The sequence below is a fragment of the Euprymna scolopes genome, chromosome 9 (assembly GCF_053919585.1).
Source record: "Euprymna scolopes isolate OS-2025 chromosome 9, ASM5391958v1, whole genome shotgun sequence".
Classification (NCBI taxonomy): domain Eukaryota; kingdom Metazoa; phylum Mollusca; class Cephalopoda; order Sepiida; family Sepiolidae; genus Euprymna; species Euprymna scolopes.
In genome coordinates, this window is record NC_136490.1 from 31,389,864 (window position 1) to 31,417,605 (window position 27,742).

Here is a 27,742-nt window from a genome sequence, read left to right on the forward strand (position 1 = left end):
TCAGCAGTGAGATGCCTGTTCACATTACCTTTTAACTTCCGTATGTCAGCACACTGAGGGAAGCAAGAAACAGGGATGGAATTCCAAAGTCTAGCAGTTTGAGGGAAGAAACTATTAGAGTAGAAGGCTTTCTGGCATCTAGTGATCTCTACAGCGTAGGGGTATAATTTTGCTGCTTGTTGGGTATTTGCATCAAGGGGGTATTAGTGCTTTGAGTTCATCGGAGTACATTTCATTAAAGTATTTGTAAAACATGGACAGGGTTATAATATTTTAATGATGGGATAGAGGTTGGAGTTTGGTTGATAGTGCAGGACCTATTAGGTTGAAGACATTTTTTTGGGACTCTCTCTAGGAGCGAGACACTAGTGGCAGATGCACTAGCCCAGATGTGACAACAATACTCTATGCATGGGAGAAAGGATTTGTAGAGATATAGGATATTCTCAGGTGTGAGTAATTTTCTCTCTTTATTTATTAAAGAAAAATTAAAAGTATATATAAACAGTGACTGTGTACTTATTGCAGACTTAAAAGTGCATTATCTCTATATTAACAAAATTATAAGTCCTCTTAAAACGTATGTGTGTGTGTTTTTCTCATGTCAAAATTATATATTCATTTATTTTCCTTAATTACTCTTAATGGAATATTTATCTAAATAAAAAAAAAAAAATGCAACAGTATAACCTATAACGAATTATATTTAAAAACCTACTTTAAAAAAACTGGATTTAATTTCGCAAAAATCCACGAAAATGCACCTACTTCCGGTTAAAAAAAAAAAACAAAAAAAAAACATTTATACTTTGGCCTAACCTATAGTGTCATTTTTTTCTTTAAATTATTACCGCTAATCTTTTGTAAACGCAATATTATGCAACACTAAATACACAAAAATATATTTATTTTAGTATTCTAAGAAAAAGACCATGTTCTTGGTTGTAGAACTAAATTTTAGAACATACTGTATTCAAGCAAAATTATTTCAAAGATTAATTTGACTTATTGTTTTAGTTGACGCGGCAACATAATTTGATATCAGAACAATTCATTTTGAAATGAGCGATCTCATTTTTTTTTTAATCCGCACGAAAGATAATAACTTACATACAAACTTGAAACGCCTTAATATATAGATTTTTTTTATTATATTTTCTTATACATTTCCTAAACAATAAAATTATTTTCTAAAAAATTGGAACGAAAGTAAAATCCTAACCCTTCGCTGTGTAGGTCCCTGGATGCCAGAAAGTCTTCTACTCTAATAGTTTCTTCCTTTAGACTGCTATATTTTGGAATTCCCTCCCTGTTTGCTGCTTCTCTAACTATGCTAACCTGCAGATTTGTAAATGCAATATTAACATACATCTTGCTACTCAACCACCCACAGTCTCCTGTTAAACATGATTCCAAATAGTAGTCCCTTATGTCCAAGCGGCAATATGTCTTTCTTGGAGTTAAAAATAGTAAAAAAAAAAATTTTTTTAGATGAAGAAAAATAAAAACAAGTCTATTGTCAGGCTGCTTATTGATTATTAGAGAGGGGTTTAATATTCTGAAACAAAAAAATAAAAATCAAAGTAAAAAAATATCCTCAAAAAAACACAGACTACTTAATTAAAAAAAATAAATAAATGATATGAAACGTTCTTAAATAATCATCTTAAAATAAAAATCAGCCAGTGAGATAACTCGTTTTATATTGAAGCTGCCTACATTAAGTTTAAAAATGTGCAAATAAAAATTAATAGCTAAAATGACTTCATTGCATCCCCGGCAATGCTGGGTCGGGACAGCTAGTATATATTAAGATCATAGATAACAAATAACATTAATAAAATAATCCGTATAAATTATTCAAGTGTATGAAAGTGAGTGAGAGAAGGGAACATTTAATTGCATGATCCAAGTGCCTGTGTAATTAAAAACTGATCGCATTTGTGAGCCTATACAAGTATACACAATACAGATGGATTTGCAGTCCGCAGTGATGATATCTGTCGATTACAAAACGGCAGCTGCTGAAAGGCACACAAAAAAGTGCAACATATTAACAGAGGTTGGGGTTGATGTTGGTGGCGCAGAGGTTGATTGTTATCTCGATGATGGTAGGGGAGGAGGTGGAACATGTCGGTTCCATCTCAGTTAGGTAAGATCACACCTGCTGGTAAGTGGTTAATACAAAACGAATCCATTACGCCATAACACAACTTTCTTGCCTGACTACTCTAATTACTAAACGTTTACCGAACAGGACACTTTCTATTCAATGTCAACTCCTGTTACCAGCTAAGATTCAAAACTCACCACTAACCCTAACCCCCAGATACCAATTTTACAAATTTTATTTTATGGGTGCGATTAATGCACTTTGTGTGTTTCTAACTGTAATTTCTTTCTGTCTTTTTTCTTCTTTCTTTGTTACTGACATAAACAAATCTAAGTTGTCCTTCTGATAGAAACGCATTTATTAACCACAAAAATTTGTTGATCGCTTGTATAATAATACAACGCAGATAAGGAACGGCTTAGTTTCTAAACATGGACGACGTCGTATCAACTTCAAACCATGTAAATAAATAAATAAATAAATAAATAATAATAATAATTCTGATTTCGTTTATCAAGGTCTCCATGGAAAGGTATGGAATTCATTTCCAGAGGATTTCCCTCAATCTCATCTTCAAACCAGGAGCTTCAAAGGTCAAGGGTTTTCCTAAGGATGTTGGTGGTACCTACAATAGCAGAAGTTTGAAGGCTGCCTAAAACATTGGGGATTCATAGTTTTTTCAATTGTCCTTCCAGACGACTTGATATTACTCCTAGTATACCTACTACGATCGGGATTATTTGTGTTTTAACCACGTGTATACGCCTTATCTCCAAGGCCAATGGAACATAATTGCTCCACTTCTCGTTCTCCTTCTCTCTCACATTCCTGTCCCAGGATACTGAGAAGTCTATAATCTGCCAGTTTTTTGAGACCTTGTAAATGACGACCAAATCCGGACGATTATGTTCCAATTGCTTGGTCGTTATGACACTTTTGTCCCACAATACCTCTAAATTTCCATCCTCACTTGTTCTCACTTCAGCAGGCACCTCCTCTAACCACTTTCCAACACACTTCATCCCAACCTTCTTACAGACCTCCCAATATATCCGGAGTCCCATGCGATCGTGTCTTTTGCGGTACTCTCTCTGGGCTAATCCACTACACCCTACTGCAAGGTGTGCAATTGACTCTGAGGTCTTACCACAAATCCGGCATTCTGCAGCAACTTCCTCTCCTAGAACCACTTTTTTGAACAATCGTGTTCCTAATGCCTGCTCTTATGCTGCACAAACAAAAGCTTCAGTACCTTTAACCAGATATCCAGCTCAAAGCCATTGCCATAATCTTTCATCAGCCACTTCTGCTATATGCTGAAAGAACCGTCCGTGCGTTTTCTTCCTAGCCAGTTTCTCTGCCCTTTCTCTATGCATACGTTTCACATAATCAGCCTTGATCTCACACACCTCCACTTCATTGGCAACAACCTTAAGCATCCACTCTTCACTTCTAATCACATGCTCCTTCAGCGACATCTCCTCAGTTCTAACACAATCTTTTGCACTTTTCAATCCTCTCTCACCATCTTTCCTCTTTTGATACAGCCTCGCTATGCTACCTCGAATATGAAATATACCAAACATTGCTAAAACTTTTCTTGTTTTGATATCCATGGCATGCAACTCCTTGTCAGATCAGTCTAAAATTCTCACACTGTATCTCAAAACACTGACTGCCCATGCATTCACTGCTTTCATTAAGTTTCCTCCATACAATCTCGACTTCGCAATTAGTTTCACTCTTCTAAGATACTCCTTCCTGACTTTCTCCTTCATTTCTCTGTTCATGATGCCTATACCCTCCAACACTTCCAAATACTTATACCCTGTATCTTCTATTTCTTTCATAATTTCTCTATTTGGCAGCACTATTCCATTCGAATGAACTTTTACTCCCCTTTTCATCATTAGCACCGCACATTTACTAATCCCAAATACCATCCCAATATCTTCCGAGTATGTCCCTACGAGCTCTACCAGTCTCTCCGTTTCCTTTTCATTTCTACCGAATATCTTCAAATCATCCATAAACAGTAGATGGTTGAGGCATCTTCCACCAGATCCAAAGTTATACCCCAGTTTCTCTCTCTTCAAGAGGATTCTCAGTGGCATCATTATTATTACAAAAAAAAAGTGGAGATAACGAATTTCCTTGGAATATTCCACGTTTAATGCCAACCTGCCCCAGCACCTCTCTGTTTGCTGTCAGCACTGTTTTCCATCGAACCATACTTGTCTCCAAAACCCCTACCACATTCCTAGCAACCTTCATCATCAATAGTGTTTCACGTATCCATGAATGAGGAACCATGTCGTAAGCCTTTCTGTAATCAATCCATGCTGCACTCAGATTCCTCTTCTTCCTCTTTGCATCCTGCATTACTGCCTTATCAATCAGTAGTTGCTCCTTGGTACTCCTCAAGCCTTTCCGACACCCTTTCTGTTCATCAGGGAAAACACCATTACTAACAAGATGTCCATAAATTTTTTCTGCAAAGATTCCAGTTAAGTTTCCACATTAGTGGTAGACATGTCATTGGTCTGTAACTGCTAGCATCTGTTCCTTTTCCCTATATGATGATAATAATAATAATAATTTTTTTTAAAATCCTCAACACAAAATGGCCAAGTATAGCTCACAATTCTACATTTCTTTTGCTCATACCTCTTATGGAAAACGACTCTAACACTAGTGGTCACGGTTATACTCACAAGATGTCCATAATTTTTTTCCACAAGAATTCCAGTAAACAGTTTCCCCATTAGTGGTAGACATGTAATTGGTCTATAATAATAATAATAATAATAGGAGAAATTGGAATCAGAGGAATGACTGGAAAAATACAATGAACAACAATAATGAAAACAGCTAAAATATTAAGGAAAACTCTTGAATGTGGAGACTAAGACACACGAACCACAAGCGAAGAATAGACAAATAGCCACAGAGACAAAACATTGAAGCACTACATGGAACCAAGAACATTGAAACTGCATACCTATAAGTTCTCTAACCCCTCCCCTATCCCTCATTACCACATCACTGTCCTCCTCTCCCCAAAAAAGAGTGAAACCAAATAGCCAAGTAGTCAAGGAGAAAGGAAAGACCGAGGAGTGAGCACTGACCAGACCTCCACTGTATAAGTGCGAAGAGAACTGAGACCTTTGGGAGGCTTATTGTCATTCAACTTCCAGTAAAGACCAATGGCCACTGCCAACGAGAAATCAATGGCAAGCAGCTGTTGCGATAATGCAAATTTCTTTGCAAATGTTATCAAAAGAGGTGAAGAGTACTGGAAAATCTGGGGGAGACTTGTTGTCATTCAGCTTCCAGGGAACATCACAGGTTGTATTCAATGGGATCTTTGATGACCTGTGTGAAAGCTCCTTGTGAGCCAATAATCATGATAAGGATTAGTATAAAACGCAATGAAGAAAGATTGGAAATCATAATATTCCTTTTACCTAACATCAACCCTTAGATGAATAAGGCAATCCAAGTCAATAAGGCAAACAATGGGATGGTTAAAATCTGAGGAAAAGTGACACAAAAGATCTAATTCAATAAGATGGAAAACGGCTATTATATGACTTTGAGGCAAAACAATAAAAAAAGGTCTGGTAGATGGAGCCGGACAAAGTTTATGCAAAAGAACACATATTGTTCAGTTGTCTTGCATGTCAAATAAATTTTAAAAAAAGATTATTTTGGTACCACTTATTGTTGTATTTATTTAGGGGCAAGAATTTTGCATACCAACAAAAAGTACGAATCAGGTTATTTCCTTCTAATTGATTTCATAGTTCAACACTAATAAAATATCACCTCCATTGTGTTATACTTGCTGTTTCCCCCACCCCATCAAAAAATAGAGGAAACGTCTTACACTTTCTTATCTGTATATGAAATGTTTAACAATAGAAAAAGTATATTCAATTTAGCTTTAATGTAGCCCTTGTCTTCTATGCTACACCAATAACTGTGGTAACTGTGGTGGTGGTGGTGGTGGCAATGCAATAATGTTAAATAATTTTAGACCTAGCCACATAAAATCCAGGAAGAGTCAAGATCAGGATCTGTTTTCCTCTGGTCGTCTCTGCCTCTCTGTGTGTCCAGCAAGAACGTGTTAAGTGCAGAATCACAAATCCATAAAGTGAGGATAACAACGTTTCTACTGTCCATGAGCTGTTAAGTTATCTCCCTTGTACTGGAGATATAAGAATTCGATTTCTTTGTGATAAGATTTTAGAGTGATCTCCCTTGCGTTTTGTCATTAGTTGAGAAAGCAAAGATAGCGGTTTGGACAAATAGACGTGTGTCCAGGACTGGATTTATGTGGTGAATAAATTAATGTGAGTAACTGCCATTTTTTCCTCTGCTTTGGGTTGGCCTAAACCTACTCTGATATTGTTCTGCTCTGGATGTTAGGTGGGCAAAAACTGCAATCTTTCCAGTTTGATTATTTATGAGGACGACTGAAGATATAAGGCTGTTGGCATAAGCCTTAAAGATGGTACATTTTTTTTAGTCTACAGCAAAGCACTCCAGCAGTATAGTTTTCCACTAAAGGGACGTTCTTGAAAACAAACTCTGTCCATGGAAAGTCAAGACACATCGAAGAAGTGTAAGTTCTTTTTGTAATGTGAGCAAGTGCTTTTTATCCCGCCTCTGTTAAATAGTCAAATTCTATCTAATTCTCATCAAAATATATCACTGAGGTGTTGTCTCAATAACTACTTTACACTTATTGATCCTTATCCTCAAGGGGCCTCCATACCTTGATAAGTAATGACCTCTTTTGTGAAAAAAAATTAATATAATAATAATAATAATAATGTAACATGGTGTGGATGGCTACATGCAAATATCGAGCCATGAGCGAAATGACGTCACAGTAAGGAAAAAACTATAAAAAAGCAGAAAGCACGTTTGAAAAGATGATCACATGAGAGACGTTATAGCTGTAACGAGAAGTTATATGTGATGGGAGAATGTGGAAATAAATGCCATTGTACAATAAAAAACCGACTTGAAATTATTTCCTATTCTTTGTCTCTTTTGCAACTAAGACTACAACGTGTTGGTTCCCAGACTACATTACATTTTTAGTAGTAACAGAAGACGAGTTCTTGCTGTGAACGTATTATAAGGAGATTGGAGCTCAGTCGAGCATCCTCATGAAAATAATGAAAAATTTCTGTTTATCTTAGTTGGTTTAAAACAAAATCGTTGCTTAAAGGAGAAATGCCTTGCATCACCCTGGAAAACTTCATTGATCGGCCTAATACTTCAAAGTACTGGAGACCGATCCTTTGTATCTTGAGTAGGTTACTTGAATCTACAATAAATCAGGTAGATGTCAAAAACTTAAACAAAAACCAATCTTCTTAGTGATAAACAATACGGATTTCCTCCTGCTGAATGTGAGTTCATACAAGATCAGTGAATTTATCGACAGTTAAATTTCTAGGGCAATAGCTTTTGCCATATCAAAAATCTTTGAAAGAATATGGCAGAAATATTTGCTCCAATATTTGCTTGTTTGCTTTGAAATACCTGGAAACATCCTTTCAACCATCGATTCCTTTCTAGATTTGTTTTGGTTGTTTTGTTTTATAGCATATCAACTCTTTCCAAGTTATTTAATGCCGAATCGGATCATTTTGGAAAAACGTTTTTATGCTTCAAGTTTTTGTATCCACAAAAATTTATTCTTAGTGTTTGGTTTGTTTTATGGAATATCAACTCTTTTCAGGGTGTTTAGTACTGAATTCAGTTATTTTGATATCAGTTTTAACACTTCAAGTTCTTTATATCTTCAAATATTTATTCATGGTGTTAAGCTCAGTTGTATTGTAGAGGAAAATTGTTGTTCTTGCTTTAGCTTTACAGAACATGATTGAGTTTTGCAAAGAGAGAGGAAATAAAACTGACATCAATATTTGGTGCATTTCAGACCAGGAAGCCGGTATCTTCCGACAACCTGTTCTGATAGCGCTAGTTCCTTTCTAGAACATCTCATCTTTGGAACAAGGTACCAGGAGTCTTCTTCCCAAATGACAACAACATAGCGGTCTTCAAGTCTAATGTGATTAAATATTTTTTGATCCACTTCTTTTGGATAATCAATTTCTTTTAAGTAATCTTTTATTCATCCAACCATATACTCTCATAGAGACGAGAAGAAGAAATTATAGTCCAAATTGATGATCTATTTAACCCTTATCCTCGAGTTGTCCTGTGACTTAATAAATGGTGACACATCAGTAAAATATTTAAAAAATAAATGATGGCATTTTCGATTCTAACAAGTATGGTTTATATTTTAATTTTATTATATACAGATACATTATTTATGGAAAGTGAAAGAGGGAGGAACATAAAAGGAGTGTTATCCAGTCACTTGCACCGATGGCCGTTTGCCCTTCCAACGCCTTTCCTGTTGCATCACTACTGTTATAACCACCCACCATTCCTCTCACCTTGCATGATAATTACTCATTCGAAAATCAGTTGTTCATTTCTCAACTCACAGGGGTAAAATTTTGACTAAATATCCAGCATCCAAATCTTTCTATTCCAACTCCAAAACATTCAATATTTGACATTAGTAGTAAAATTAAAGACGTCGAATGCATCGAAGACATAGTTTGGTGGTTTAAAGAGGGTGTTGCTGGTAACTAAAGCAGAATACGAACATGAATTACAAGTGTATTTGCATGGAAATCGCTACAGACAAAGCATGAAGCCACTTGATGTAAGGAACTAAAAAAAATAGTGCTTCAAGGTCAAAAACTTGCCAACGGTAAGTGTTAGATAGAATAGACTCTGACACAGAAAACAGCAATTCTTCCCTCTTTGTCAGAAACATTGCTTCTAAAATGTGAGGATTAAAGAACAAAATAAGGGAAGTGATGCACAGAAAAGCTAAGCATTACAAAATAATTATTATGGTCCTGTAAGTGTCCGGAAGAAAGACAACTCGGTAATTCGTGGAAACAAAATATATTGAAAAGAATATAACAAATAAAGAGTGTTGGGATACGTTAGTCCGACTGCCAGGAGTGCATCACTGGAGCATAACCTATGCCAACCGGCAAGAGACATATTCTCCAGGTCTTTATAATGAGTGGAAGAGTGCATTATTATCCGTAGGTGGGCACACCCATCAATAATTTGAGTGGGACAAAGAAAATACAACTTGCTAAAAAGAGATAGAGGCCTGAACCGTAGCATTACCTTAAACATGAGTGTCATCTGTTTCAAAAACCTCTTAGCTAAGCCCCTATTCAATATAAAGGCCCATTTATTAATTAGCATTAGCCGAGATGCTACCGCCCTCTCTGTCACCTTTCATATAAAGACAACACAAGCTTAACGAGCCGTAACACCCAACAACTATCAGAATCAGATCCAGATTATAACAAACAAAGGAAGCAAGTGATCTCGCTCTCTCTCTCTCTCTCTCTCTCTCTCTCTCTCTCTCTTTCAGGACAGCATTATTTATTTAAATAGTGTTGTCGTTTAGGAGAGGTGAAGGAGGATACACACAGTTGCAGATGGAAGAGATGACACGCAGATTAGGGTTGAGGGAAGAGGTTTAGATATCTAAGAAAGAAGGCAGGGAATCCACACTTATCCAGAATTGATAGCCTGATCCAAGATACTGAGCAATCAAGAACTCATCCTTTAGCCAAAATATTTGAGTTTTCTATGAGCTTGATCTGAATCAAATGAATCTTAATGTTGCTATGGCTGTTGTAATTGTTGTTGTTGCTAGAGGAGGTGATGGGAGGGGGTATTAAAATCACTTTTATAATTTGACTGATGATGATAAAAAAAATGACTACCACCAGCAATATCATCATCATCATCATCATCATCATCATCATCATCATCACCGCCACCATTATAGAAGATGGTGGTAAAAATGCAGGTCCTTACAGGAGAGGATTTAAATATTGTCATAAATGTTGCAATTGTTGCTGTTCTTGTTACTCGTGATAACTATTTTTTTTTTTTTTGCTTTTTTTTTTTAAAGGAGCCTAATGTAACAGAGCACAGACACGTGTATGCAGATGCATGCGAAATGACGTCACCGGTAAAGAAAAAGACTATAAAAAGAAGAAAGATCACATTAGAGATGTAGATGACGTTCAAGATCAGGCTTAGACGTGAGTAATGTCACAGCCATAATAAGAAATCATGTATAGTGGGAGAATGAGGAAATAAATGTTGTTATTGAGTCGAACAGCAAGATGTCTATTCACATTACACTTGAACTTCTGCATGTCAGTTGAGTTGGGAAAACATGAACTCGGAAGAGAGTTCCAGAGTTTATCAGTTCTGTGGAAGAAACTATTAGAGTAGAATGCCTGCTTACATCTAGGGATCTCTAATGTGCAGGGGTTGGACTTGGCTGCTTGTTGAATTAGTCGGGGTATTTATGTCGAGGAGGTACAAGGGCTTGTAGTTCGTCAGATCATCCACCATTAAAATACTTGGAAAACAGGCAGAGGGATACAACATTTCGTTGATGGGACAGTGGTTTAATCTTGGATGACAGTTCAGGATCTATCAGGTTGGCGACTCTCTTATGAACCCTGTCCAGGAGTAAGAGACTAGTAGCAGGTGCGCCAGCCCAAATGTGACAACAATATTCCATATATGGGCGAATGGTGGCCTTGTAGAGGTAAGGATACTTTCAGGCGTAAGTAACTTTCTAGCATAGTAGAAAGAGCACATTTTCCTTGCAGCAGCCGGGGCAACACTCTCAAATTAAAGACTAACTATTTATATTGATTTGAACAAAAACATTATGAAACAAAGAAAAAATTATATAAAATTGTCTTTTTAATTTTTCGATACCTGTTATTTATTATTCAAATAATATTTATTCATGAAACTTATCTTACAATGAGTGTTTTTTTTAATTTAAATTCTAATTTTGTTAAAATTTCGTAAACATTGTCCAAAAATTATTCATTATATTTTTTTCGTAACACTAAAAAAAATGTTTACATTTTTCAATTAATCTATCATTCAATCATCGTTCTAAAAAGAGAAATATTTTTTTCATAGAAAAAAAAATCGGCCAGCGTTTGCAAAAAAAAAAAAAAAAAAAAAAAATCACGAAACTTTTGTTTGGTACCTTCCAGCGTTTTATGTAAACTAAGGGAAAATACTGATGATATCAGGTCCTTATTCTGATTTGATTTTATGATTTTATGTAGAGAAATTCTACATTAATTTTGTAAAGCTCATGTTAAAGTCATAAAATCTGTACTGATTTATCTTCTTTTATGTCTCATTTATGACTTTAATTTGTCTTTTTTAAAGCACATTAATATTTTTGTGAGTCACTTAATAGTGGCTGGGGTTGTGATTGACCTAGTGGATACCGTCATGGAATTGCTTATTCAGAGTTCAAATTCAATCAAATCTCTTCTAAAAAAAAAAAAAGAAAAGAAAAAGAAACATTTACTCGTATGAATCAGGAACAGTATGACTTTTGACTAGATCGATTCTGTTTTTTTTTTCATTGGTTTCCCAAGTTCTTTCTAGAATCAGGTACTTGCTGGAGGGACCACGTGAAGGTTGCCAACATTAATAAATGAAAGTGGTTCTATGGTACCAACGTTTTCTAAATTCATATTAGTGGTCCAATAAATATAAAATTATACACTTAGTGGGTCATGAAGTTTAGAAAACCCACAGGTCTAGAGAACCATCTCCATCCCCCAAGAATGCTTGAATTGATTTGTCAATTGTTTACAGCAGTACCCGACGCCACAATTGATCTGTCTCTATTTTCTGTGGGTTCTAGAACATCATAATCATTTTAATCTGAGTCATCATTTATCAATTGGTTTTTATTAAGAGTTGCATCAACGATGATAGTCAATTCTAACGTAATAGATCTATTTTATGTATTATCATTGTAATGGCTTATAGGGGTACCCCATGCCACCAGGTTCGTAGAAATCTGGGACAAGAGCGTAATCCACTTCCAGTTATGCAAATATTTCATCTTGACCAACCAAAGAAATTTCGGCTTACTTAATATAAGCAGGCTTATTTCGCTTATTTAGAGGTTAGATTGATGAATACCTGTTGCTCAGTAAAATCACATCCTCTTCTAAAACTGGTGTTTCTTGATGGTGGTGTTCATTAAAGATTTCATCTAATAATGAATTAATGAAAGGCTGATCAACCTTTTGTTTCTGTAAACCTTGTTCCCTGTCCCATGAGATTCAGAACGTATGTCGTATCCTGATTCAGTTTTATATGCAACAATTATTTAAAACAATATTCTCAAGTGGAGAAAAGAAAAAAAAAAGAAAATTATTTGACAAGAAAAAAAAAAAAAAGAAAAGAAAATTGTTTTACAATTGAAAATTTAAAAAAAAATAAAATAAAAAATATCACTCCAAACGGGAGTAACGTAACGTTGCCGCTACTCTTGGACCGTATTCGTTACAATTCAAATCTCTCTTGGACCCACATGCTGTCCCTGCATTATCAGGAAGGAACAAACAAACAAAAATAAATTAAAACCGGGTCGCAATTTTTTTCTCTTTTAACAAAAGTATTTATTGCCGTTACTCTCCCGTCTCGACACCACTTAAAAAATCTCTCACTGCCACATGTCCATCTAACCTGGTCGTGTTTCTCCTTCCTCCAACCACATGCCGGCCCATTCTTGCCTTAACTTTACACGTTCATCTCCTTTAACGTGGACTTTTTTTCTCCTTGACCACGTGGCGTCTTCTTTTTCTTTTTTATTCAGACACACTTGCCAATTCAAATGCTGCTCCTGTTGCCAATACAATCGCTTACCATCCATCCTTTCCTGCTGCTAATATTTTCGTACATACTCTGTTACAGTAACGGGGTACTATTTGGGATCGTGTCTAACAGGGTATTGTGGAGATTTGAGCAGGAAGATGTTTGTTCACATTACATTTAAACTTCAGCAGATTAGTTCAGTCAGGGAAGCAGCAAACAGGGAGGGTATTTGAAAGTCTAGCAGTTCGAAGGAAGAAACTAATAAAATAGAAAACTTTCTGGCATCCAGGTACCCCAATTGTGAAGGGGTGAGATTTTACATGTCTAAAATCCTTTAACTAAACTATAATATAAGAATTTCATGGCAAACCTAATAAATGAAATATTCTATTTAAAAATTTTTTTTTTTACGTTTCTAACTTTTTGAGAATCTTTCTGCTGAACTTGGGAATCTGCATGGAATTTCAAATAGAACATTTTATTTAATCCACGATGGCCACATGCTCTCATTCTATCAGCCATGACTAGGGAGAAGTCTTAAGTAATTCTCAATTGTATTGTGAGTATCGCCCATGCTGATGATCGAACCTTCAACTTCCCAAAAAGTGTAACTTTACAACTGAATTTAACCAAGTACTTTATCCACTACACCATAAGTCCATGCAAAATGCTGTGCAGATTTCTTAGTTCAATAGAAAGATTTCAGAGTTTGACAAGATACACCTGAACAAGGTCAGAGGTTACATCGACTGAAACGTTACGAAAATATCACTCAAAATGAGAACAGTAGTCCAAAGAATCCAAATAATACCCCCCCCCCCGCAAATTTTAAAATGTTTATTTGTTGAGCAAGTGTGGTCAAATAGTTAAAGTGTTTGCATTCAAACGGTTGGCTATGAGTTCATTTCTACCCTGTGGCACCTCTGCTAACTGTCTGAAAACCATATGCTACCGATCAACCAAAGTCATGTGATTGAAATGTGACCCTACAAAACTGTTCAGAATCCACTGGATAGTGTCACAAGCCGAAGACACACTACATGATAAATAACCACCTTGCAATGCCATTACAACCCAGAAAGTGTTATGAAAGCGTTGACTTGACACCACCACCACCACATCATCATTATTATTATTATTATTAATAATAATAATAATAATAATAATAATAATAATAATAATAATATTCGATTTAAGGTCCGTTTTACATGCTGGCATGTGTCCAACGGGTTTTAAAACCTTAACTTCACAACTTATCTCTGATTGTTATTAATATTCAAACCGAACGAAGTAGGAGAGAGAGAGAGAGACAGACAGACAGACAGACAGACAGACAGACAGTAAAAGAGAGACTGGGAAAATTTTGTCCTTTTCTTATTAATTTGCTTCGTTTCAAGTAATGAACAGGGAAAAAATTCATATTATTTAGATTCTTCGAACTACTATTCTTATCTCAAGTGTTATTTTCATAACATCTTGGTCGATGTAAACTCCGACCTTCTTCAGGTGTATCTTGTCGCAAGTACACGTGGTATAATCGATAAAGTACTTGTTAAAATTTAATTGTAAGTTGCACTCTTCTGAAGGTTGAAGGCTTAGTCCTCAGTGCAGGCTACACTCAAAATACAGTTGCGAATTACTAAGAACATCTACCCAGTCATGACTGACGAGAACATGCTACCTTTGTGGATTAAATAAACGATTCCATTCGAAATTTCATGCAGATTATCGAGTTCGACAGAAATATTCCAGAGTTTGATAAAATACACCTGAAGAAGGTCAGGGATTACAGTGACTGAAACGTGGTGAAAATAACAGGATGAAAAATCCAAATGATACAATTAATCAATCCTCATCTCAAAAAATCAAAAACATAAGCAAAATAATGACAAAACGTAGGCAAAAGTTTATAATGCATTAATGTTATAAATCTATATATCAAATGCGGTAGAGTGTGTGTTATTTTGTGTGTCATGCTTACATCATTTTTTTCTTCCGAGGGGCTGTCGTTTAATTGTTATGACATTCAACTTCTTGTAATAAATAATTTTACCAAGAATTCTTCATAAGTGTGCAAATTTAATACCTTACTTTGTAAAATGTATAAAAGTGCACTTTGAAGATAAATAAATTTCAAATTGAATCTTGTACCTTTATTTTTAAAGCCTATAGTAAAAACATTTTGTTTAACAATTTTCATGCCTTGGATGAAATGCTTTTCTAACTTGTATCCTATCTTTTTAAGATTATATTTTATTTTATTTATTAATTGGGATTTTAAAAAGATGAATGTGATTTTGTATGTATTTATAAAAACTCTCCTACTCTCTATTTCAGATTGTATTTCTCCTCACACCACAACTCATTTTTGCAACCCCCTCTTTGTATTATTACAAGTCTGAATATTCTCTCTGTTTCAGTTTGTAATTCTCCTCACTCCACAACTCATTTTTTGCAACTCTCTCTTTGTCATACATGTCTGAATAATAAGAAAATCTGATTTGTTTTAACAAAAACTTTAACATAACTTTTTTAGATTAATTTTTTAAAAACTTCTTTCAGAATAGAAAATCTTTACAATTTGATAGCGAACATATTTCATATAGGTTTCATAAAAAATATTCAGTAGATAACGAAAAAATAGAGATGAAAATTTCAAAAGGAGTGTATAACTGGTTACGCTCAATAGTAGTCTTCGCTAGCGAAAGACTTTGTTATTGTTATTCTATTAGTATTATTATTTAAAACATTTTGTGTCCTGTGCTTTCGTGCAAAGATTTATATATATATATATATATATATATATATATATATATATATATATATATATATATATATATATATATATATTCTTTCTCTTATGGTCCTGGAAATGACATTAAACTATATCTGATGGTGAGACCCCAGCTTGCAGGCTTTGGGAAGTGTGGAGCCACCCTTTAATTGCCATTGCTTCCAGGTCCACTCTGACCTGGAGTGGTAGTACCTGTTAGGGTCCCAACTATGGGTTAAATAGAAACCAACTTGAAAAAAATATATATATATTATATTAAAAGATTTTTCTTCAAAATCACTGGACTCGGCATTAAATAACCTGAAAAGAGTTGATATGCCGTAAAACAAAACCAACCAATCTTTCTCTTAATTTTCTTTCTCTCTTATATATATATATATATATATATATATATATATATATATATATATATATATATATATATTCTTCATAAGTTTTGGTTTCGATTCAAGCTGATGCACTTAAGTCATATGGATATAGTCTTTTTTATTTTTGAAATTATAACTTTATAATATATAAGAATCTATAGAAATTTTACTCTATAATAATATATACGAAATCTGCATGAATTAAAATATCATATTTAAGCGTATTTCATGACCGGGCTATGCCAGGCATCCCTTCTAGAATTAGATATGAATCAGTGAATAATTTAGCAGAGACAAAGTATCATAGTTCCTGAGCTTCGGTTGGACCTCATCCGAACTGAAACTTTTGTGGTCCAGTTGATTATAAAGTGCATTTTTTTAGAATAACATCATTCATGGATACAAGTTCGATTTCTGTCAGCTCTGCATTTTACACAAAATTATGATTTTTTTAATATAACAGGGAAACTGTATGTATTTAGTTAGCATACTAAATTATAATCCATTGGAAGCTGTAAATTAGTGTTGGGATATAGTACGATTGTCATTAGGATCACGGAAGAGAAGGAGAATACTTCGGGTTTGTTAGCAGTGGAGAGGGTTCTATCGTTGGCATTTCTTGTGGATGACCTACTTAAATGTGTTTTTGTTTGTTTTACATTAGATTATTAATGTTGAATATATATATATATATATATATATATATATATATATATATATATATATATATATATATATATATATATATTGATTTTCCTTCCCATGTATAAATTACTATCAGATGTTTTCTAAAAGGACTGTCTGTCAAATATCAAGCGTCTTTTTTCTAAAACACTTCATTAAATAATATATTCATATTCACCATGTAATTTCTATGCTATGGGTTCCACTATTTATTATTATTATTATTATTATTATTCTCTCTCTCTCTCTCTCTCTCTCTCTCTCTCTCTCTCTCTCTCTCTCTCTCTCTCTCTCTCTCTCTCTCTCTCTCTCTCTCAGGTGTTATTATTAATAATTCAATTTGTCATCTGCATTTTACAACAATGGTCGTTATGTAGTTGGGGGGGAGCGTCTGTTGTTGTTGTTGTTGTTGTTGTTGTTGTTGTTGTTTATGTAATTGGAAGTGATGTTAGTGTAGAGGGCTTACAAAAACCTGAGATTTTTTGGTTAATTATTCTTTCGTGTTTTCATGTTTTTTTTCTTTTCTTTTTTTTTTTTTAACCTCTCTATCCTACTCTCGCCCTGCAATGTTAAAACTTCTCCACCCTTCAAAAATTTTTATTTTGTTTTAATTTTAATTTTCTAAAAATAACAAAAAACAAAACAAAACTTTTTTCTTTAAAACCTAAACTCTGTCTCTCTTTTGCCCTCCCCCCCTTTCCCCATTTCTATTTTCATCAAAAGAAAATAAATAATAATAATAAAAAAAATAAACTACATCCCCCTCACCACGATTCTGAAGTGCAGCTGGCAGGAACAAGCTAATACTGTGGGGGCTGTGGAGTGTGAGTATTAGATGGTCCGAGAGTGTTTGCTCTCTCTTCCTCTTCCTACCGCCCTTATTTCACAGCATATTATTGACAACCACCCCATCGCCGCTCTCTACAGTCCAGCCCCATCCAGTCCATTTGACTAGGCTTAACCCCCATCACCTCTCCTTTGGCATCCCCTCCCCCGGGGTCATGTCTATTTGTCATTCTAGTGAGCCGCTGTGCTCACTAGCCTAGCTCTAATTTCTTTTTATACCAGGGTGGATAGAAAGAAAGGGGGGATGTGATGGTGGAGTAGCAACACCTGCTCAGACTGTATTGGGATTGGGAGGTGGGGGTGGCTGAGGAAGAGACAGTAGAGGGGGATAAAGGGAAAGAAAACTAACAAGCTTTAAAGGGGATGGGGACAGGGGAGAGGGAGAAACCAAATCCCAAAGAGAATGTTTGAGGCTAAGCCCCCCCCCACCTCACGATTACTGGAAGCAGGGGAAGGGGTGTCAAATGAAATCAGGAGGAAAAAATAAATAAAATGAATACCAATAGGAGGAGGGGGAGGGGTAGTTATTTTGGAATGATAGGGTAACTGTAAAGGGGTTCGGATGATATAGGGTGGGATGGAAGGCATTTGATGGGGAAGGGGTCAGGAAAAAATATGAAATGAGAGAAAAATTGGGTGGAGTGAGAAGGAAACAAAAAACAAAGGAGGGCGGCTGGGTGAGACCTAAGGGACCAAAAAACAAAAAAAAAGAAAGAAATATGGAATAATAATAATAATAATAATAATAATAATAATAATAATAATAATAATAATAACAGCAGTGAAGCAAGAAAGGTTTCACTCCCAGCCCATAACCGTTAATTCTCTGTTCAACCTTTGAACTCTTTCTTTCCCTCAATCTCATCATAACTTTATTCGTATCACGCCAAATACTGCTTCTATTTTTTCAGGCTGCATTTCCTGCATATCGACCTCTGAAAACCTTCATCAGTAGTAGTAGTAGTAGTAGTATTAGTAGTAGTGGTGGTGGTGGTGGTAGTGGTGGTGGGGTGATGAAGGTAGTGGTTGTAAAAAGACAGCCTGGAAATAATTACGATCAAAGATCGTTATGAAAAGAAGCATTGCACGACTTGGGCAAAGAACATACAAGATCTGACTTTCAATAGTTACGGATGGCACAAATAACTGGTAATTGTTCGCCATCTCCTCTGAAAACAAACCCAGTCTAATAACTAAACCAACATTTACAATAGTGATATAGGAGGAAAAAGAAAAGAAAAAGGAAGAACAGTGAGCAACATTGAGAAAAATATAAGTCAATAGAAGAAAAGAAAAAAACTAAAACAGGACAAGTAAAACAGACTAGTATAAGGGCCTTATACTATAAGGCATTAGGTAGATACGAATATACCATCGTCATTAATCGCTTAGTTATTTTCCTCGTGTTCAAGAGCGGAAGCAGCTAGAGAAACATGATTGTAAGTTGTTAGGACAGTGAAAAGAAGAAACACGGGGTTTATTTTACTGTACACATAGATTCGAAAAAACTGTCTAAAAACAAATAAATGTTATCAAAGGCAAGATAAGTTACTTTTCTACCTAACTGGATATGTTTTTAATGTTTTTTTATTTAATGTAACATGTTTATTCAGCTCGAAAAAAGTTCAGTGTTTACCGATGTATTGGAAAGTTAAAAATGGCGCCCGACTCTCTATTTGACACGGTAAGTTTGGGAAAAGGAGTTAAAAATAAAAAACTAAACAAAATACTGTTAAAAACACACAGAATATATGTCAGCCAATGTCACGGTAACATACATTGAGCGAGTTTCTAACAGTATTTTGTCTAGTTTCTTTTATTTTTAGCTCCTTTTCCCAAACTTACCGTGTCAAAGAGAGTCGGGCGTCATTTTTAACTTTCCAATACATCGGTAAACACCGAATGTTTTTCGAGCTAAATAAACATGTTACATTAAATAAAAACACTAAAAAAATCCAGTTAGGTTTAAAAAAAAAAAAAAAGTAACTTATCTTGCCTTTGATAACATTTATTTGTTATATATTTGTTTTTTGACAACTTTTTCGAATCTATGTGGACAGTAATACAAACCCGAAACGCGTATGCTAGCGTTACTGTGGGCAAGTGCTTGCACTTTGGTCTAAAATCACAGTGTAGTATCTGTGCCTGTGTTGAATGTTCCTATCAGTTGAAATTTACTTTGGGATCGTCTTGATATTTGGAGTTCAGCCCCACAAATAGATACAGTGTCTCTTCTTTTGGGAGATCGGGTGTAGAATGTGCGCACTCGCACTACTCCAGGTATTACTTCTTCCTTCGGGAGAATCAAGCGTTGGTTAATTGTTAGCCTCCTAAAACACTTGTTCTCGGCTATATTTACACCCAGCCAGAGTGGCCAAGTTGAGGTGAGCTGGTTATACTCTCACTAAACGACCTTATATCACATTGTCCTTAAGAAGGAAACTCATAAATCCTATAGTATTGTATTATTAGAGTAAGCTAGTTTACAGAAGAGCTGGAGAAATGTACACGATTAAAGATTGTTGGGACCTTCTGTACTTTTCATAAACAAATGATAGGAGGAGGAGGAGGAGGAGGGGGAGGCAAATAAAAAGGTAAATACAACAGAGGACAATTAAAAAAATAGAATTATCGTCATTTAAACACTAAAGATTTTCGCTCAAGTTATTATCAGTGATTGCTTACTGGCAATAACTGGTGGTGGAGTTCCTTGGTATCTGGATGACAATAAGTCTTCCCAGATTTCCGGTACTTTCCACCACTTCTTTCGATAACCAATGTAAACAAATCACTTTGCGCTATTGAACAGCCGTTTACCATTGATTTCTCGTTTGAAACGATTCCAGGTCTTCTCTGGTATTTCAGCGGCATTATAAGCCTCTTCAAGGTTCCAGTATTCTTCACAAACTTCCAATGGAAATCGAAATGGTGCTCTTCTTCTTGGTCTTTCTATTCTCCTCGACCCTTCATGAGCATATTGTGTGGTCTCAGCCGAGGTTGGTGTCATCACGTGTGTGCGTATTTAAGGGAGTCAACTTATATTTCTGGCAGTTTTAGTACTTTTGAGCCATTATTATTATTATTATTATTATTATTATTATTATTATTATTATTATTATTATTATTATTGCTGTTCTTGTTGTTGTTGTTGTTGTTGTTGATAGATACCGAATTAACGTTTTTAAAAGCCAGCAACGTCTGCCTTTAAATAAAAATGAAAACTCAAAAAATGAAAATAAAAGAAAAAAAAAGATTACGTGTTGTAATACAAAATGTCTAAAGTATAAAAACTAATAATTTTTTTTTTCTTTATTATTATTTATTTTTGTTTTAATTTTTTTTTTTTTCTTTTCAGCCGATTTCCGTCATAAAAGAGTTACGAATGGGCAAAGAAGGGTTCCGGATACTGTGGAACCGGGGTTACCCTGCGGCTGGTACGCTGTATTCACCCGAAACCTCCCCCATATGTGCACCAACCCCGTCAAACTAGCCGGCCACACTATAGTACAGGGGCTAATGGATCAAAGAGAGACTGCTGCCATGTGTTCACAAACAGACGGCCAAGAACCCGTCACCCTCCCTCACTCACCCAGCCACAACCGTCATCTTGCCTTTTAACCACCACAGCCCTACCCACACTCTTCAGTTCTTAACCCAACCCTGACAATTTTTGTTATCTTCTTACTAACACACCACCACCACCATTCCCGTCTGCCATATCAGTGAGCTTTATTTTTATTTTATTTTTTGCTTGTTTTAAAATTTTATCTCCACTTACTCCTATTTATTTATTTATTTTATTCTTTACCGCTTAAATAACGCCTGACTTCTCCCATTGGCTAACAACAGTAACCAATCGGTAACGTCCGGCCTGTTGATTAGTTACTGTCTGCCTGTCACTCATCTGAGCATCGACCAATCGGAGGGCACATAGCCAAATGAACAGGAGAGGTGACCCCGCCCACCCTATTCACAGGATATCAATCTCTAACAGCTGATAATAAAATGTCAGCTTTCCTCAAAGTGTATTTGCCTCCGACAAAGTTCATCTCTCAACGGGCCGGTTGGGGCAGGGCTGGAGGGGGCGAGAGTAGGGGATGGAGGGTAAACTGCTGGCCCCCGTAGTATAACAACGGAGTAGGTGTTGTGATACTAAGAATATAGACAGGCAAGTTAGGACTTTTAAAAGTAGCTTTGAATCGGAAGCTTGTTTATTTAGAAAGAAAAGAGGATGGTTGGGGGGGGGGAGGGGGCTTCTGTAGAAGTAAGTAAAACGACTAACCCAGTACTGACGAGCTTTCTTTTGTCAATACGAAAAAAGTTCCCCCCCACCTCTTTCTCTCTCTCTCTCTCTCTCTCTCTCTCTCTCTCTCTCTCTCTCTCTCTCTCTCTCTCTCTCTCTTCGTAAAGTGTGCGAGTACGATTTACGATATATCTAAACAATCAGAGTCTGGTTATTTAAGAACTGCACCTACGTGTTTGGATGAGGGGAGACAGGCTGACAGCGAGACAGGAGATAATACACGAATTAATATCCACTATCACAACGACTACAGACTACAGTCAAATACGAGATTACACAGAACAAGTAAATCTATTGATAAATTCAGAAGCAGAAAAAAAAGTTCATCATACGGAAGTCTAAGTTAAAAAAATACAATGAAACATACATACATTCATATATATATATATATATATATATATATATATATATATATATATATATATATATATATACACACATAAAGTTCAGATAAACATTAGTACCGCCGGTTTCAGGCCCAACATAAAGGGGACCAGTTAATGGTAAAACGTAAATGATGTTAGGCTCTCGTCATACTGTACTATTAAATTAATAAATATTAAGCTCTTATATCGAAAAAGTTTTTCTTTGTAATCGAGCACTTTGTTGAAATTCTTACCCCCCAAAATAGTAAACAAATATATATATATATATATATATATATATATATATATATATATATATATATATATATATATATATATATATATATATATAATGCCAGGTTAATATTTTCCAGGGCTAATGTAACCAATGAAGTTTTAACATGATTAATACAAGCGTGCCCAATACCGAAATAGGGCAAGATGTACTTTTTATTTGTTTTATATAAGCATTAATATGTCGCTGCACATTCATGGAGATGTTTTGGCCAGCCAGTTACATGCTCATGAATGTGTAGCGACATCTAAATGCTGCTGTAAAATAAATAAAAAGTATATATATATATATATATATATATATATATATATATATATATATATATATATATAGACACTAGTATTTCATGCTTTCGCAATCATCAGTGCAGTAAGTAACGATCGCTACCGGTCGAGGAATCATAACTCTGCCACAAAGTCATCTTTGACTCCATTAGCAAGGAACAATACCCCTGGGCCACCATCAACCGCCACAAAAATCAAGGCAAATTTATCATTTATAAAGCCAAATACAGAGTCTAAAGTGATGAAATCGTTTCCCAGACAGTGAAAACTTACGAAAACACGCACACACACACACACACACACACACACACACACACACACACATATATATATATATATGGTCAGACATTAACCATAGTTCATTTGAGATATCATTTGATATATATATATATATATATATATATATATATATATATATATATATATATATATATACTAGCAGGGAGGCCTGACGTTGCCAGGGATTGAATGTTCCACACTTTCAATACTTTTATTGTCGTCAAAATCGGTAAAATCGGCCATCGATCGATTGCCTGTTCTAGTCAGACACCCATCAACGAAGCTTCATATGCCTCTCCACAGTGACTCAGTCCACAATACATTGTAGTCTGCATTGCACTGTAGAGAACCTACGGTTGATTTTATCAAAATATTGGGTTTATATTACCGTACACACAGATTCGAAAAAGTTGTCAAAAAACAAATATATAACCAATAAATGTTATCAAAGGCAAGATGAGTTACTCTTCTACCTAACTGGAAAAGTTTTTAATGGTTTTACTCACTTTAAAACGTGTAATCGGTTCGAAAATCATTAAGTGTATATCGATATATTTGAAAAACAATGGCGGCATGTTCGCTGTTGAACACGGTAAGTTTGGCAAAGTGAGTTCAAACAAACAAATTATACAAAATACTGTTAGAAACCCACCTATGTGACGGTAACATATATTGAGTGAGTTTCTAACAGTACTTAGTATAATTTTTTGTTTAAATTTGTTTTGCCAAACTTACCGTGTTCTACAGCGAGCATGCCGCCATTTGTATTTTTCAAATTCATCGGTAAACCCTATATGTTTTTCGAGCCGAATAAACACGTTACATTAAATAAAAACACTAAAAAAATTATCCTGTTAGGTAGAAGAGTAACTTATCTTGCCTTTGATAACATTTATTTGTTATATATTTGTTTTTTGACAACTTTTTCGAATCTATGTGTACAGTAAAACAAACCCAAAATATTTGTATCAAATGGCTTCAATTAAAGTTTAAAATGCAAAATTCATGTATCATGGTTCAATTGTGTTCAAAACAGAAACATTAATTTTGAAGGCATTCCTATCTTATCAAACAACCTACTTTTCAATAGTGCTCCAAACCGAAACATTCAATTCAAACGCTCCTCTATTTTATAAAAGAAACCTGCTGTTGATCTTATATGTTGGACCCTTCTGCTTATGCGGTGATAAAATGTCTCAAATGAACTATGGTTAATGTCTGACCATTCCTTCTTAAATTAGATTTTTTCAATTATCAATTCTTGATATACATCGATGGTATTCTGATACAAAACCTATCTAAGAACCCTCCCTAAAAGTACATTTGCATGAAATTAAAAAAAAGAAACTTACCCAGCGGTTTCAGAGTCCATATGGAACGAACTCACATGCATATACATATATATTCTAGCAGGGAGACACAACTTTGCCCGGAATTGAATGAAGATAAATGAATGTTTCACACCCCCATATTTTTATTGTCATCAAAAATTGGTGAAATCGCCCATTTTTCAATCAAATCAATTAATTGCATGCTCTTGCTAGGGAGCTATTGTGGTACACTGGGTTGAAGCTTCACATGCCTCTCGCAGTGACTCAGTTCACGATATGTTGTAGTCTACATTGTAGAGAACCTACTGTTTATTTTATAAAATTATTTTTATATATAATGGCTTGACTTAAAGTTTAAAATGCAAAAGTCAAGTATCATGGTTCAATTGTGCTCTAAACAGATACATTCATTTTGAAGGCACCACTATCATATCAAACAACCTACTGCTGATTTCATATGCTCTGGCCTTACTTCTTTTGCGGTGATAATGTCTTGAATTTAAATTTAAAACAAAAAAGTCAAGTGCATTTGTACTTTCATCAGAAACATTCATTTCAAATGCGTCCTACCATATCAAAGAACTTACTGTTGATTTTATATGTTGGGCCTTTTGGTTTGTGTGGTAATAAAACTTCTTAAAGGCACTTGAGATGTTAGGCTGTGTAAGGGTAAACTTTGGTCAAAATCGCCTTTTACTTCTTTCATCGGAATATTATGATTATCGATACTTATCAAAGACATTCCGATACAAACCCTATTTAAGAACACTACCAGGCACATAAAGTACCTTCGTGTGAAATTTCATAAAAATTGGTCCAGCTGTTTTTGAGTTCATACGAAACGAACTCACACACAGAACAAGTTCCTTTTATATAATACTAGCATTGCCCGGGTCGACATTAAGCTCCATTTGTATACACCTGCTACTAAGGATATTGAGTAGTTTTTCACTACTATATGTCAACTCGATCGTGGGCAACATCGATATCCCACTTAAAAACAGATAAAAACTTGAAAATGTAATTGTCTCCAGATATTTCATCAGAAGAGATCGAAGAGAAGAAGCTATTCTCCGGATATTGAGCACTTTTTGTTGCCCATGTGCTGGACGCCCCCACCACCAAAATAAATAAAAAGTAAATGAATCAAAACAATTTTTCTTTCAATCAAAATAGTAGGGAGTGCCCATGCAACAGCCGAAAAAGAAAAATGTGCTGCAGTGTCTGGGCTCAAACGTGAAACACAAAAGAGGGGAAGAAGGCAAAAACTTATAAAGAAACGTTTTTGTCCACACAGCCACGAATGCTTATGACGTTATGACGTTGCAAAATAAGCTTTTTAAACAGTTTTAGTTGGATACGCATGCATGACTTACAAAAAAAAAAAAAACAATCTGAAAAAGGACCCCCCCGGCTTTCCAAAATGTGGTCAAGTTAACTGCCACAGAATTAATCTTTTTTTTCTAATTTTCACAAATTATTCATCCAAAGCATCGCTCTTTCAGATGGTACAGGTTTTGATCTGGTTGGACGCGAATGACAAAAGCTTTTAGCAGACATAGAAACACACGCACTAACACACAGGCGACTCTCCTTATTATAATAGAAGTAAGGATTATTTTCACTTTCCATTTAATTTAGTCACATTAGATATGACCATAGGAGCATTAGATGGCGATAGTTGACGTAATTGACAACGCCAGTATACTGGTTTGGTCTGGCTGTTTTACCTTTAATTGGGATTGAGGTAGGGTCATATAATGCTGAAACACACTCTAAGCTGAAAATGATTTATTATATGTTACAGGAAATGTGTTCATTGCTCTTTTTTTTCTTGCACGGTCACCACTTATCACGTCATGGAAGCCATTCTAGGATACGAATTAAGTGTTAGGTAGATGGTGAGTCAACAAGATCAGTGATGGTGGAGTTTGGGTAGAGCTAGGTTATCTCAGAGGACGGCTCAATAAGAATTTATTTACATTAGATTTTAAGACTGCTATGTTATAGTCAGCCAGGAAGCAAACATAAGGTATTGCGTTCCACCGACAAACAGTTCTATGAAAAAAACTCTGCTCATAGAATTTTTGCTGCAGATAGAGAGGAAGAAGTTATTTACTCATGAGTCAAGGATAAAAGTGGTTGATTGTTTTGTTTTCTGGCATATCAACCCTTTTCAGGTTATTTAATGCCAAATCAAGTAATTTAGGTCAAAAGTTTTATGCTTCAAGTTTTTCATATCTTCAAATGTTTATTAACGATGTTTGGTTTGATTGTTTTGTAAAAGAAAAGTGTTGTTTCTGTTTTTGACTTTGTAAAACTGTTACGGGATTAAATGGTAATAAAACAAAGGAATACAGGATTTTTAGGAACGAACATGTATTCTCATACATTACAGGCAAAAGGAGGTTCAGCAATACCATTCCTCAATGGTTGGGCGTTTGCACACGACCTCCTTGGCCACGACTCGATACCGGAAGTGACGTCGCTAGAGGAATTGAAGTCATGAGAATCCCATGGAGGGGCGTCTCCAACAAAAACTCAATCACGTTTTGCAAAGAGAAAGGAAAAAGAAACAATAGCATGAATGTTTGGTGTATTTTAGGTCGACTTGAGGATAAAGATTAGTGTGATTGATAGATTGTCAGGTGAATGAGGATGAATATTATGAAACGATTAAAAATAATGTATTGAATGAATATAAGTTGGCGACTAATGAGGACAGTTTATGTCAAGTGTTATTGACATTGGATTTGGAAATGACTCTGATGTCGCTTTCACAGAAACAATCTTGTGGTAATGTGTTCCACACATGAGAAGATCTTAGGAAGACACTCTGTATAGTGAAATTTCATTTGACATTAGGCACACGGAAGAAGGAAGGCAAGTTCTTTGCAGTGGTGGTAACGAGACGAGTTCTTGCTGTGAACGTTTTACAAAACGGAACTAAACACTGAAGCTTAGTCGAGCACATTTCACAGAAATAACGATTGACTAGCAATGTCTTTTCTGCGAGAAACGATTGTAAAGTCGATTTTGTACAAAAAGTGTTCTGAGTGGCATCTTCCCAGATGTGCCAATAGGATTCCTTTTTAGACTTTCCAATGGTATCCTTTCTGAGTCTACGTTGCTGTCCATGTGGACACTGCTTAAGTAAATTGAAACAATGTTGGCAGAGGCGGGGGATCAGTGTAACTGTGACATTTTATTTCTATATTAGTTGTGCTATTACACCTCTTAGAGTATAGTTTATCCTACTATTTCACTTGTAGCTCAGGGATGAAGAGAC

The 27,742-nt window shown here is 35.3% G+C and overlaps 1 long non-coding RNA gene across 3 annotated transcripts in view; it reads left to right on the forward strand.

The window, feature by feature from the left end:
- LOC145284478 (uncharacterized) overlaps positions 1-22,256 on the forward strand; it is a 50,479-nt gene extending 28,223 nt beyond the window's left edge. The window contains exons 2-3 of one of the 3 annotated variants that reach the window (XR_013868842.1): positions 10,158-10,290; positions 20,952-22,256. This is a non-coding gene — a long non-coding RNA (uncharacterized LOC145284478). Of the gene's footprint in view, positions 1-10,017; positions 10,291-20,951 lie in introns of those variants that run through there. The other 2 variants (XR_013868843.1, XR_013868844.1) reach the window with 2 other exon arrangements.
- The last annotated feature ends 5,486 nt before the right edge of the window (positions 22,257-27,742 follow it).